Source organism: Mesoplodon bidens (genome assembly GCF_964165515.1).
Source record: "Mesoplodon bidens genome assembly, chromosome: 2".
NCBI classification, from domain to species: Eukaryota; Metazoa; Chordata; class Mammalia; order Artiodactyla; family Ziphiidae; genus Mesoplodon; species Mesoplodon bidens.
Window position 1 is genome coordinate 6,129,139 of NC_138177.1, and position 14,254 is coordinate 6,143,392.

Consider the following 14,254-nt stretch of genomic DNA (forward strand, 5'->3'; position numbering starts at 1 on the left):
ACTCATGTATTACAGAGCATAGGCTATGGTTCCTTAGGAGCTGAGGTTACCTTGTATTCCCAACCATCGCTCCAACCGAAATCTTTGTTCGTGTATGTTTGGCCTCATAATTTGTTACAGTGTCTGGGTATTGCATGACCCTGAGCCACTGTGATATTTGACTGCATATTGCTCATGTGCAAGAGTGACCATATACATGCTTGAAGAAGATAAATAAAAACCCAGGCGTTGTGAAGGCAAGAAAGTGCTGTAAGAATGGCATTGGGTCCTTCATATCTGATCATCTGGAAGCAGAAGAGTGAATTCAAAATATCTGACCTTGATTCCTCAATAACCAGAACTAGATTCTCTTAAGGAGAATCTGAGATGTAGTATAATTTCAAGGGAAGGAAGAATCACTGCACATACTCGGAAAAGTAAATCATTTGTGTAAACTGAGTGCTCCAGTGGTATTAGATTGACCTGTCCTCTTTGGTTGGGATGTGGGGATGGGTTTGGAGTTGGGAAAGGGATTTGGTAGAGGCTGGAAAGTCCTGGTCACCTGAAAGGAGTAGGGGGGACATACTCTTGCGGATTCTGAGAAGAGGATCCATGGAAAAGGGAGACAGGGGACAGTGAGATTTCTCTCCCCGATTTTGTCTTGGATTGATCATATTTATCTTGTCTTTTTTTGACAAATAGAAGCAGTGAAGGGAAGTAAAACAGAAACCTAGGCTGCCAAGCTTGGCTGGTCTGTAGGGCACTGTTGCCTGGCAGCAAGTCTCAACTCTTGGACCCCTTTCCTGTTCAGACTCTTAACTGGGCCTCTCTTTGGACTGTGCTTTAGTCCTCTCAGCATTACTGCAATTATGCCACGGCTTTAAAGAGTGAGAATCATTTCCCTCTGTGTGCGCCTTTCTTAAACTCAGAGTTGTATTATTTCTACTTTTCACACTATGTATGTGCAAGAAATGGACTTTGCACACAAAGCCAAAAACCAGTGAATCTAAGGACTAAAGGACATCTTGTTCTTGGCTGTCTTGCAGTGGACCTTGCACAGAAACAGAATGATGAATTATTACGGGGGCACACTTAGCCCATCTTGTAAAGCACTGTGTGAATAGGGATAAAAGTGGATGAACACATTTCAACCTCATTTAACTCCCTGTGGGAAGACTTGCAGATAGTCCACATTTTGCAAACAACCAGTTATTAACAAGAGGGACCAGATGTGTGGTTTAATAATGGACAGGCTGCTGTGTCAGGTCTGTCAAAAATTGAAATACCACTCTATCCCCTAGGAATCGGATCTGGTGATTAGTAAGCAGCACAAGTTCCAGTCAGGAGTGATGGCAATGACTTTAGTCACGACCACACTGTGTGATGATGACACTGGCAAATTGTAGATGGAAGCTTTTGTAAGATGTTTCTATTTCTTGCTTATCTCTCCACAAGAGTTCCTGTGCTATTCCACCTCTTTACTGAAAATACAGAAGAAGAAGTGAAAATAGGTGACGATATTGAAGAAGGTATAGAATGCCACACATTGTTCTAAGCATGTCCCATGAATTATTTCATTGAATCTTCACACCAGCTCTTAGGAATCTGGTATCCTTCCTTTCTTACAGATGAATGTCCTGAGGTACAGAAATTCATGACTTGTTCCAAGTTACATAATCCTAAGAGCTAGAGCCAGAATCTAATTATTATGCCTACCCTATGTTTACAACTAAACAGATGTGGTTTAATGCTATGAAATAACAGAAAGAACAAAATGCAAACAAATGTGAATGCTTTGGAAGGTAGAAGAATCACATAGCATCTGCATCCCTTTAGGTTAGCATCACAATGAGTAACTCGAGGAAAGTTATGGAATTTTTGATGTTGGTAATATTTTCTGGGAGAAAATAATTTTTCCCCTCTCCATATAGAGCATTGTTCTTTTGACAGTCTGAAGAAAGTAGATTGAAATAGGAAATTAGTGAAACAAACAAAGCAGAGATTTTGTTTATTTAAATATTTATTTATTTATAGTAGAAATAGGCTAAAGGTAATTGATATCCCAGGAGTCACAACAATTCACAACAATTACCTTTCTTTTGATATGGCTAGGGTTTTTTTTTTATGTTTCTCAGTAGAACTTTGGGGTTTTCTACTTATACTTCTACTCCCTAAGGTATTTGTACCCACCTGAAATTCATTTTTCTCAATAATTGTGCTGGTGATCATGAAAATCCTCTTGCAGAGATGTTATGACATCTAAATGTGGTAATGTCAAATTACTTGATGGAGGCCTTAACATTTAGGTGTACCTATTAGTATGTTTCACCTGTTCCAAAAAAAATTTGCAATGGTTCACATAAATATGTGCAATAGCATAAATAGAAAAAAATAGCTGAAGAAAAATATAATAAGGGGTTAAAAATGAATCAAGTGTAGAGTTGGTACACAATATGGATTCCATGAGTTCCTATGTAGTTACCAGAGATGGACCACAGAGTTAGAGCAAAGACATGATCGGTCACATAAGATGAGAAATAAACCAGCAGTTCAGGAGAAATACAGCTTTCCTTGGTGTTCAAATTGAAAGGCCATTGGTCCTGTGGATCTTGGTTAGTGTACAATATCCTCACCCACTTTCCTGTCATAAAAGAAGAGCAAATTTCATAAGACTTTGGTGACATCTCACTGTCAGATGCTGATATAACTAGAAAGAATTATTCACTTAAAGTAGATCTACAGGACACACATACATGCATTTCAGATACATATTTTAGGACAAAAAAAGAGAGAAACTCCTGAAGTTACTCAGTCTTTCATGTAATCTTACTTAAAAACATTTTTTTATATAGATGGCTTTGATTAATAATTAAGAATGCAAAGAGTTTAGGGTTATATTCTTCGTTGTGAACCTGAAGTATAAATGTACTCAATAGTGGGTAGGATGACTCACTTCATGGAGAATCTACCAAGATTCTAACCAAAACACAAGACTGAATTGTAGTTATTCTCACCTCCTCACAAAGGTTAGATTAATTCATTTATTTTCCCACAAATACCTAAAGTAAATATCATACAATTTAACATTATATAAAGACTTTGTAAATATCCTGAATTTAGTTATTTATATAGCCCTATATATCTTCATATACATAGAGATATATATTAAGCACATAATTTTTATAGCAGACTTCTGGTTGCTAATTAGTTGATACAAATAACCTCAAACTAGAATATTTTTTCAGTTTATCCACCATCACCAATATCATTATCATCCTCCAGAATTCTGCATTTCAAAACTCACAATAGTTTTGTATTATTTTTTCAGCTTGCTTTTTTAGTTAGTTCTTGATCTCCATCTATTCTTTTTTGATAGCATTTCATTCCTTCTTATTTAAATTAATATAGCTCTTGCTAGCATGCTTCATTGTTCCAAGCCTGTTCTTTGCACCCCACCTCCAATAATCTCCATGGCCAGCTCAAGTCTCATTCAACTTAAGCATTTTCATCAGAATCTTCTTAACATAATTTTAACATAATATTCATGTCACTGATGCTTATCATGTAAAATTTAAAATGCTCAGCCCAGTATTCAATGTTCTTCATTAACTGACTCCTCCATTAATTTTTTTTTTTTCCTGAAAACACATTTCTAATGTCTTCAAACTGCAGGCCCAGTTTTTTCTTTTAAATAAGTCAATTTATTTAAACTAAAACAAACAATTCACCCATTTCTCCTACTCCCTCTCCCAGCCTCTGCAACCACCAATCTATTCTTTGTATCTATGAGCTTTTTCTTTTTAAAAAAACGTATTATTTTTTTAGATTCCACATGAAAGAGAGATCGTATTTTATTTGTCTTTCTCTGTCTGACTTATTTCACTTAGCAGAATGCCCTCGAGGTCCATCTGACACCATTTTGGTGCCAGATTCAAAATGATCACCAAGGCTTATGTGAAGGGCCTTACCGCCTCTGTTTTCTTCTAGGAAGTTTTATAGTTTTAGGTCTTATGTTTAAGTCTATAATCCACTTTGAGTTAACTTTTTGCATGGTGTAATATCGTTGTCCATTTTCATTCTTTTCAATGAGGCTCCCCAATTTTCCCAACACAATTTGTAACAAATGGCAAGATTTCACTTTTTTTTTAGCTGAAATATATATGTATATACACACACACACACATATATATTTGATGCACTTTCTTTATTCATTCATTCATCAGGGGACTCCTAGGTTGTTTCTATATCTTGGCTATTATAAATAATATTGCTATGAACATAGGGTTGCATATATCCTTTTGAGTTAGTGTTTTCTTGTTTTCAGATAAATACCCACAAGTGGAATTGCTGGATCATATCATAGTTCTATTTTTAAATTTTTGAAGAATTTTATAGTGTTTTCCGTGGGACTGCACCAATTTACATTCCCATCAGCAGGGCACGAGGGTTCCCTTTTCTTCAAAACCTCTCCAACAGTTGTTATTTGTTATTTTGATAATAGCCATTCTGACAGGTGTGAAGTGATATCTCACTGTGGTTTGATTTTTTTTGAATTTTATTTTATTTTATTTTTTATACAGCAGGTCCTTATTAGTTATCTATTTTATACATATTAATGTATACATGTCAATCCCATCTCCCAATTCATCCCACCACCACCACCACCACCACCCCATTCACTGTGGTTTTGTTTAACTTTTTCCTGATGATTAATGATGCTGAGCATCTTTCCTTGGCCTTTTGGCCGTCTGTATGTCTTTTTGAAAAAAATGTCTATTCAGATTTTCTGTCCATATTTAAAATCAGATTGCTTGCTTTTTTGCTATTGAGTTGTATGAATTCTTTATATATTTTGGATATCAGTCCCTTATCAGATTTATCAGTTGCAAATATTTTCTCCTATTTGGTAGGCAGCCTTTTCAGTTTGTTGATGGTTTCCTTTCCTGTGTAGAAGCTTTTTAGTTTGAAGTAGTCCCACTTATTTAGTTTTGCTTTTGTTGCTTTTGCTTTTGGTGTCAGATTCAAAATGATCACCAAGGCCTATGTCAAGACCTTACCACCCATGGTTTCTTCTAGGAGTTTCATAGTTTCAGGTCTTATGTTTAAGTCTTTAATCCACTTTGAGTTAATTTTTTGCATGGTGTAATATCGTTGTCCAGTTTCATTCTTTTCATCGTGGCTGCCTAATTTCCCCAACACCATTTATTGAAGAGACTGTCCTTGCCCTAACTGTATATTATTGCCTCCTTTGTTGTAAACTAATTGAACATATATACATGGGTTTATTTTTGGGTTCCCTATTCTGTTCCATCTATCTAGTGTCTGTTTTTGTTTTGTTTTGTTTTTTGTTTTTGTTTTGTTTTTGTTTGTTTTTTGCGGTACACGGGCCTCTCACTGTTGTGGCCTCTCCCGTTATGGAGCACGGGCTCCGGACGTGCAGGCTCAGCGGCCATGGCTCACGGGCCCAGCTGCTCCGCGGCATGTGGCATCTTCCTGGACCCGGGCATGAACCCGTGTCCCCTGCATCGGCAGGCGGACTCTCAACCACTGCGCCACCAGGGAAGCCCTAGTGTCTGTTTTTATACTAATACCTTATTCTTTTGATTACTATAGCTTTGTAATATAGTTTGGCATCAGAGAGCATGTTGCCTCCAGCTTTGTTCTTATTTCTCAAGATTGCTTTGGCTATTTGGGGTCTTTTATGATTCCATATAAATTTTAGGGTTGTTTGTTCTATTTCTGTGAAAAAACACCATTGGAATCTTGATAGGGATTGCATTGAGTCTCTAGATTACCTTGGGTGGTATGGACATTTTAACAATGTTAATTCTTCCAGTCTGTGAGCACATAATATCTTCATTAATTTTTCCTAAACTGCTTTTTGAAATTTAGTCATTGTAGTTACTCACAGAAATCACTCCCCACCTCCCATGCTGATATCCACTTCATTGCCTTTGCTGGTATCACACCACGTTCTGAGGCTTCCTGGCATCTCTTCCTGTTCACGTCATCCCCCTGCTTCATGATTGGACCCAAAACCAAACACAGAGCCAGAGTTACTAATGAAATCTTTGAAACCACTCAGGCTATTCAATATATTTTACATATCATGATGTTGTTTTACAATTACTCACATGTTATTTCAGGTATAACATATAACTTTCTAGGGAAAAAGTCATGTCTTCAATTTATTTTGGATCTTCCTATATTGTTTAACACATGTGGTTTACACAAAGGCTCCAAGAATTTTAATTCTGTAATATAAGGAAGATATTTTTTAAAGAAAAAAAAAGTCACAGCTATGAATATATATGTGCACCACATACATACATATATACATTATTATAATAAAAGTAGAAGATCATTTGAATTTGAGATGTTTTTCTCCATGGAAACAAAATAGTTTTTTAAAGCTCCTTCTAAACCCAGGTATGTAGTTTAAATCATTTGACTTGAAAATGCCATTCCCACTTCTAGTTTAATATTCACAAGAAGCTTTCCTTTCAAAAAGGCAAAGCAGAATGTGCTTCAGTCCATAATTCATACAGTGACAGTTCAAATGACTGTTAAAGTGAATTCTGAATTTTACATATAGGGCTGCTCAGTGAAAGCCATCAGTCTGCTTGACAGCCAGCAGTGCCATTGTCCAAGAGACTTGTGGAGGTGTTGAAAAGATCAGATAGGTAATGGTAGTAATACTTATATAATTGGGATGAACAGAAGGAATTCTTTTGGTCTTAAATAGTATAAAAAAAGGTTTTTTTTTATTGAGGAATGGTGCTTATAATAGTTGAGTATGTTTAATTTTGCAGTGTTAGTGTGAATAGAATGATTTTCTAGAGGAATAAAAAATATGTGAAATATATCAGTGACAGTTATCTAACATGTTCCAAGTCTTAGAATAGAAGGAGGCAGATTCTTCCAAAACATGTATATTCCAATTATTATTCTATTTACCGAGTCAGATCTTTACCTGCTCTTTTTGTCCAATGGAATGAACACTTTTGATTTCACTTCATTCTCCTTTTCAGTATCAGAAAGAAACTTATAATACATCTCTTTACCACATGGCAGGTAGGAGAGAAACAAACTCTAGTCACTTACAGAAATATATAATTAAGTGTGTTTTTTTAAAAAAGACTAATTAACATGTTCATTATAAAGTTGCTCTGACTTGCTGATTCTGTTCCTCCTACTACATATTCCAAGTAATGTCTCCTTTTAGTAAACCCGTATAATAAAGTGAGGGGAAGTTCCTCTGTGCATCTCAAATTGTGTTCACATTGAACTTATGCCTGCTACCATATGAGTTAGGATGATGTATGCAAGGTACTTGAATGATACAATCCCACGCTCATACCATCCTTGAGCTTATATTGTGTGGGAGACATAAGACATGCAAAATAACTCTCATAAAGTAGAACATGGTACAAGGGACAGTATTATGGGAGTATTAGAAAGAGCTTCTTGGAGAGTTTTAGAAAGGAAATTTTATATATTAGGATTCATGTATTAGACATAAAGTAGTAATGGCTAGCCCAAAGGTATGGTGGGTCTTCCATGGGACATGTTCTAGGAAAAGATGCAGTAAGTAGACTAGATTGGACATAGTATAGGATACTTGTGGATCAATAACGGATATCAGTAGTTTGGGGGAAGACTGTAGGAGAACTTATATTGCCAAATTGAAGAGTGTGATTTTTTTTTTTTCTCTAGACTGTGGGGAATTATTGAAAGGTTTTGAATAAGAAAGTGGCGTGATTAAAATTGTAGCTTTAGAAACTATTGGAAGAGTAGGAAATTCATTAAGCTAGTTTAATGGGATAAAAGAGGTAGAGCAGTGATAGTGAAAAATGCCCCCCCCCAAAAAAAAAATTCAATAAAATACTTTGGAAGTGTCATTAACAAATGTGAAAGTGGATTGGGGTGAAGAATATCAATGTTGTGAAATGAGAGGAAATATGAAAAGAGGATCAATTTGGGTTAGTGTTTGTCATGTTTGTGCAATGCAACTTGACACTATTCACTGGGGTTATAAATTCTAGGGAGCAAAATCTCTAGTATCTAATTATGCCTTGCAAAACACCCAAGGAAGGTGCTCTTTAATATACACATTTTCATTATTGATAAAATTGAATTCAATTCATCAAGCAATAGTTAAGGCCTGACCATGAATTGTGGTCTGTGCTAAGCCTCTGAAAACAAAGAATAAGGTGTTCCCACCTTCATTTATCTTAGAAAGGAGAGAAGGACAAATAAACAAGCAATTATTGTGTAGCATACTACATAAAAAAAAGTATGAGCAAATTGTGGAGCTAGCAGAGGGGAAAAAGAATTATGTGATGATATTATGTACATTAATACATAAAAAGCTATTATATTGTATTTAATCCTTTTAAAATGTATTGGTTTTGTATTCTTCACAACATGTATGGAAAGGTAAACCAATCTCATGTTGCATTTTATAGGCAGAAACTCAACTAAAGATAATTTATTTTTATTTTTTTCTTCTATTTTTTAATTGAAGTATAGTTCATTTACTATATTATGTTAGTTTCATGTGTACAGCATAGCAATTCAGTTATACATTCAGTTATACATATGTATATATCTATTCTTCTTCAGATTCTCTTCCATTGTAGGTTATTACAAGATATTAAGTAGAGTTCCCTGTGCTATACAGTAGGTCCTTGTTGGTTACATATTTTATATATAGTAGTGTGTATATGTTAATCCCAACCTCCTAATTTATCCCTCCCCCACCCCCCTCTCCCTTTTGGGAACCATAGGTTTGTTTTCTATGTCTGTCTGTGAGTCTATTTCTTCAACTAAAGAGAATTTAAATGCCTGACACAATAGCAGAAAGTCTCTATTCTCTCAGTGGCAAATCCTAGAAAACCCAGCTAAGATACATGCAATAAAACAAGATGTCTGGAACTACTATAGTTTCAGAGTTGAATTTAGACCCCAGGATATGTCTGTTTTCTCCATGGCTTCCATTGACATTTGTTACTCTATCTCTGTCTCCTGGAGCTTGTCCCCTTTGTCCCTGAATGGCTCCTCTGGTTCCAGTGACAAAGTCAAGAGGTAGAGAAAAGAATTGTCCTTGTATTAAGCCCTTCTTTAAAGTGAGAAAAGCATTGCCAGAGGCATCCTGACAGATATGTTCTCATGTGCTGTTGGCTGGAGTTGCTTTGTGCTGTGCCCAAACCAAAATATGGCCAGAGCAATGAGACCTCTGGGGCTGGAGGTGGACTCAGCCTCCTCTTAAGAACTTTGCCACTTCAAGGTGTGCAAACAAAATCAGGTTTGTTTATGGGGAAAAAATATATGTGTGTGTTGGTGGGTGGGTGAGGAGGGATGGAGGTTAGGCAAGTGATATGGCTATTTGTGTGGGGAACCCATAATTCCAATTCTAAGTATAATTCTAAGTCTAATTCTTTAACTGTTTGATTGTTTGCCTTCATTTCTGAGCAGTTCTCAGAGGAAATTGTAATCTCAGCAGGTATCTTAAGTCTTCTCTTGATAAACAGAATGGTCTAATATGGGAAGGTTCTTAAATTCCCTTATGAAAATTATAATGTTATAAGTACTTCCCTGGCGGTCCAAGGTTAAGACTCTGCACTTCCACTACAGGGGGCACGGGTTCGATCTCTGGTCCTGAACTAAGATACTGCACGCTGCACAGTGCGGCCAAAAAAACAAAACAAAACAAACAAGACAATTATAATGTTATAAACACTGCACTAACCTGTAACTGGGCCCTTTGGAAAATTGTGAGCCACTGTAAATCATCCCTATGTTATGGTACTTAACGGGTCTTGAGAGTGGAAAACTTCTTTATACAGAATCACCATTTAATCATATAGATGTTGAGGAAGTTTTGGTATTTTTGGTGCTGATAGTAGATAATAAGGAAGGGAATACAGATATATGGATAGATAGATCTATATCTATATCTATATATAATATAGATATATGAGGTATAGCTGAGGTGAATGCTTCCTTACTGCCAGATGATATTACTCAAAATATCAATTTAGAAGCAGGAGCTTTGTTTTATCTAAAATTTTAAAGTAGACCAACCACACCAACCCCCCTCACTGAAAGGTCATTCTTTACCTGAAAAAACACATCCTACATTATCTGGAAGAGCAGTGGAGAGACGGAAGGTCCTGCCAGGTTACGGGGAAACAGGTGGGCTGAACTCTGCCAGGGAGAGGTCAGGTTGATGTGACCTCCCTTCCTCCCCTCTAGCTCAGCCTTCCCAACTGGCACCCTTCAAAATCCTGGAGGGTGAGGGACAGGGGTCACTTCTTGGCAGCTTCTGCCTGGGCTGCCAAATCTGCCTCTTTCTGAGCAGCCAGGAACAGGGCTCGCTCCTTCAAGGCTCGCTCCTTCTGGAAAGCTGCCAGCTCTTCAGAATGGAGGTCCTTCACCACACAAATGCCCAGGGACTGGGCAGATCCAATGATGGAGAGGATGGGGCACGTCCTGCAGGGCAAAGGCGTTATCCTGAGCTTTGATGCCGGCGATCTCCTACACATGCTTCAGTGGCACCAGGCCTGCCACTTCTTTCCCTGTGTGTGGGGCCCCCTTCTCAATCCCAGAAGCTGCCTCCAGGAAGTAGGAAGCAGTGGGTTGGCCAATTTTGATTTCAAATGCCCTGTTAGGCTTCACAAAAATCTTGGTAGGCAGAGAAATGCCTTCTTTGATGTCCTTGGTCTTCTCGTTGAACTCCTTACAGAACTGGTTGACAGAAACGCCTTGCTGACCCAGGGCGGGGCCTGGCGGTGGCCCGGGCCGATGGTCCGGATCATGCCGCTGGCCTCAGGCTTCCTGAGGGCCTGAGTGGCCTGGCTTAGCCTTGACATGATGTGGAGTTCCCGGCCTTAGTTCATTTCAGGTCTATAGCAAGGAGGAAGTGGTGGGGAGGAAGACGGGGGGCGGGGACAGGGACACCTTCTAAAACCTGCACTGGCCTGCATCCCAGTGACTACAGCACTTTATCTCTTTCTTGGAACAAGTCATCTGACAATTATAATATGTTCTTCTCATTAATAAATCTGGGGTCTGGCAGTAGCAGGCATCTCTTGATCACGTATGGCAGGTGTGGAATTTTTATATAGTTCCTTTTATAATTTTGCTGATCTGGCATATTTAAGATGAATTATGAGAAAGAGGGACCATCACTGATCAGGTAATGCTTGAAAAGAAGTAGTGCACTTAGACTTATTCCTTTTAATATGTTCTTTAACATTTTGGTGATTTCCCAAATCTAGCGGGCCATGCTGTTTTTAAAACAACAGTGGCTACAAAAATGTTTTCTCTGGTATAGGAATGAGGACAGAAAAGTTGCTCTGTGCTGGTAGCAACAAAAAGGGAAAAGATGAACAAATCACACATAGACCTTGACTGCTAGGAAAAGCTAATGATGTAAATGAATAATAGTCAGGTTTTTATTATTTCAAGTAACTCATCACATTTATGACATACTACTCCCAAGACAATAGGGCAGCAGCTTTTAGTTTTAAATATTTTATTTTTTTTCCTGTTTTTTGTTTTCCTGCATATTTCATCCCCATTCAAGTACTATTTAATTCACATTCACATTGAAGTATAAAAGCTGAGATATTCAAAAGCCACTCACTCTTGGGAATTCCCTGGCAGTCCAGTGGTTAGGACTCCATTCTTCCACTGCCAGTGGCCCAGGTTCAATCCCTGGTCGGGGATCTAAGATCCCGCATGCCTCGTGGCACGGCCAAGAAAAGAAAAAAAAGCCACTCCCTCTTGAAATAGTACTTAGTAACTGTGTGGTCTTGGGCAATTATTTAATCTCTGTAGTTATCAGAGTCCTCAACTATAAAATGAGGGTAATAATCTTACTGCCTTTGGGAGTGAGATAAAGTAGCTTTGAAAAACCTGAATCTTGATAGTGAAAGTTTATTGCTGTTTTTTGTTTCCTAGGTTTTGAGTCTATTTTAACAAAATATGGTGATTGTGCTTTGGAGAGTCAAGCTCCAAGGTGAGGAATTCTTTCTTTCATTAGTCACAGACAACGAGACTTTTGTTCTTCCATGAGCACTTATTAAATACTGCAGTTAAGAGATCAAGGGAAGGACCTGTGAAAAATATATAGTTTGTTATGGTGAGATATAGTGGAAGAAATTGTAAATTGTACTAGTTACTGTTTAAAAATTTTTTTTTCCTCAATTTTTATTTTAGTAGCTGTCCTGACTATTTTCCTCTGGCTGTATATTTCTCTCCACTTGTCTTCCTGGAATCTTAAGCAAAATTCCAGTATGGAATCTTGAAGCCAATTAATTTCACCCTGAGTCCCAAGGTTCCTATTCTAGCAAAGCCTATCAATTTACTATTAACAAAAAATTCAGTTAAGGAAAAAAGGATTTTCCTTCTGACAACAGTATTTCTAGTCGTGGCAATGTTTGGTGATATACTTTTCTGGGAATATGTTCATTCATCTGTGTTCTCTTTGTCTTATCCCCACACTCTGCTGATTTAACTGTGCAGACACTGTCCTCTCTGCTAACCCTACTTTCTTCAGAATCTTCTGGAATCCCTGCACCATCATAAATACATTTTCTCACACATGCAGTACTTTTCAAAGAGAGTCCACTGCATCTGCTTATTTTATTTTATTTTTTAAAATTTTTATCGGAGTACAGTTGATTTACAATGTTGTGTTAGTTTTCCATGTACAGCAAAATGAATCAGTTATACATATACATATATCCACTCTTTTTTAGATTTCCCAAATAGTCCATTACAGAGTATTGAGAAGAGTTCCCTGTGCTATACAGCAGGTTCTTATTAGTTATCCATTTTATATATAGTCGTGTGTATATGTCAATCCCAGTCTCCCAGTTTATCCCTCCCCCCTCTTCTCCCCAGGTAACCATAAGTTTGTTTTCTACATCCGTGACTCTACTTCTGTTTTGTAAGTAAGTTCATTTGTACCCTTTTTTTTAGATTCTACGTATAAGCGATATCATATGATATTTGTCTTTTTGTGTCTTACTTCACTCAATATCTAGGTCCATCCATGATGCTGCATCTGCTTATTTTAAATCTTTTTTAAAAAAAATAAATTTATTTATTTATTGGCTGCATTGGGTCTTCATTGCTGCATGCGGGCTTTCTCTAGTTGCAGCAAGTGAGGGCTGCTCTTCATTGCCTTGCGTGGGCTTCTCATTGAGGTGGCTTCTCTTGTTGAAGAGCATGGGCTTTAGGCACGTGGGCTTCAGTAGTTGTGGCACGTGGGCTCAGTAGTTGTGACTTGCGGGCTCTAGAGCACAGGCTCAGTAGTTGCAGTGCATGGGCTTACTTGCTTTGCGGCATGTGGGATCTTCCCAGACCAGGGCTCGAACCCGAGTCCCCTGCATTGGCAGGCGGATTCTTAACTACTGTGCCACCAGGGAAGTCTGCATATGCTTATTTTAATAGGAACCAAGCTGTAACGTGAACATCTTTTCCATGAAAACCGCCCATTTTCACACTGTTCCCCTCATACCACAGGTCTGGGGGTGTGTTGCTGACCTTATAAATTATAGACCGTTATAATTTATAATGGTGAATTTTTTTTTTATTATGACCTTTGTTTTTTCCTCATCACTGTGTTCTCCCAACTTTTTAGTGGTTCTTTCATAGTCATGAAGGGTATGGGTACAGCTTCCATTTTTTCTTCTCATCCCAGATTCTGCTATTCCCCTTTTCAGGTTCCCTACCTTAGTGAACGACCCTTTTGGGATCTTGCCTCTGTGGTTCCTTTATTTTGATGACTTTCACGTCCAGCTTTCTTCAGCATCCTCTTATAAGGCTGGACCCTCCTGTGACCAGAATTGCTTTACTTCTGAGAACTTACCCTGCAACCTCCCACTGTATGACTTCTTGTCCTTGCAGCCCTCATGTCTTCACTGGCACCAAACTGATTCACTTTCACCTGTCAGCAAGAGCTTCAGTCCCTTTCCATTCCACTTCCAGGATTCTCACCATTCATTTCTAGCCTCTGTTTTTCTTCTCTGCCTCTTATTTACCTTCCACTTCCTGTACTTCTTTTTGTCTTACTGCTCCACTGACACTTCTGTTAGAGTTTCTGATCATTATTATGCCATATCCAATGAACAGTTTTCTCTGATTCTCCTCTTCTTCTTTCTTGATATCTCTCTCTCTCTTTTTTTAAAAATTTTTTTTAATTTTTTTTTTTTTTTTTTTTGGCAGCACCACACCACTGCTTGTGGGATCTTAGTTCCCTGAC

General features: G+C 37.8%; 1 protein-coding gene and 1 pseudogene across 7 annotated transcripts in view; one reads left to right on the forward strand and one right to left on the reverse strand.

Moving 5' to 3' along the window:
- KCNT2 (potassium sodium-activated channel subfamily T member 2) overlaps positions 1-14,254 on the forward strand; it is a 354,137-nt gene that overhangs the window by 7,750 nt on the left and 332,133 nt on the right. The gene's annotated exons all lie outside the window — the stretch shown is intronic.
- On the reverse strand, positions 10,127-10,853 carry LOC308611955 (large ribosomal subunit protein uL11m-like; annotated as a pseudogene). The gene has a single exon. The product of its transcript is annotated as a large ribosomal subunit protein uL11m-like (transcript).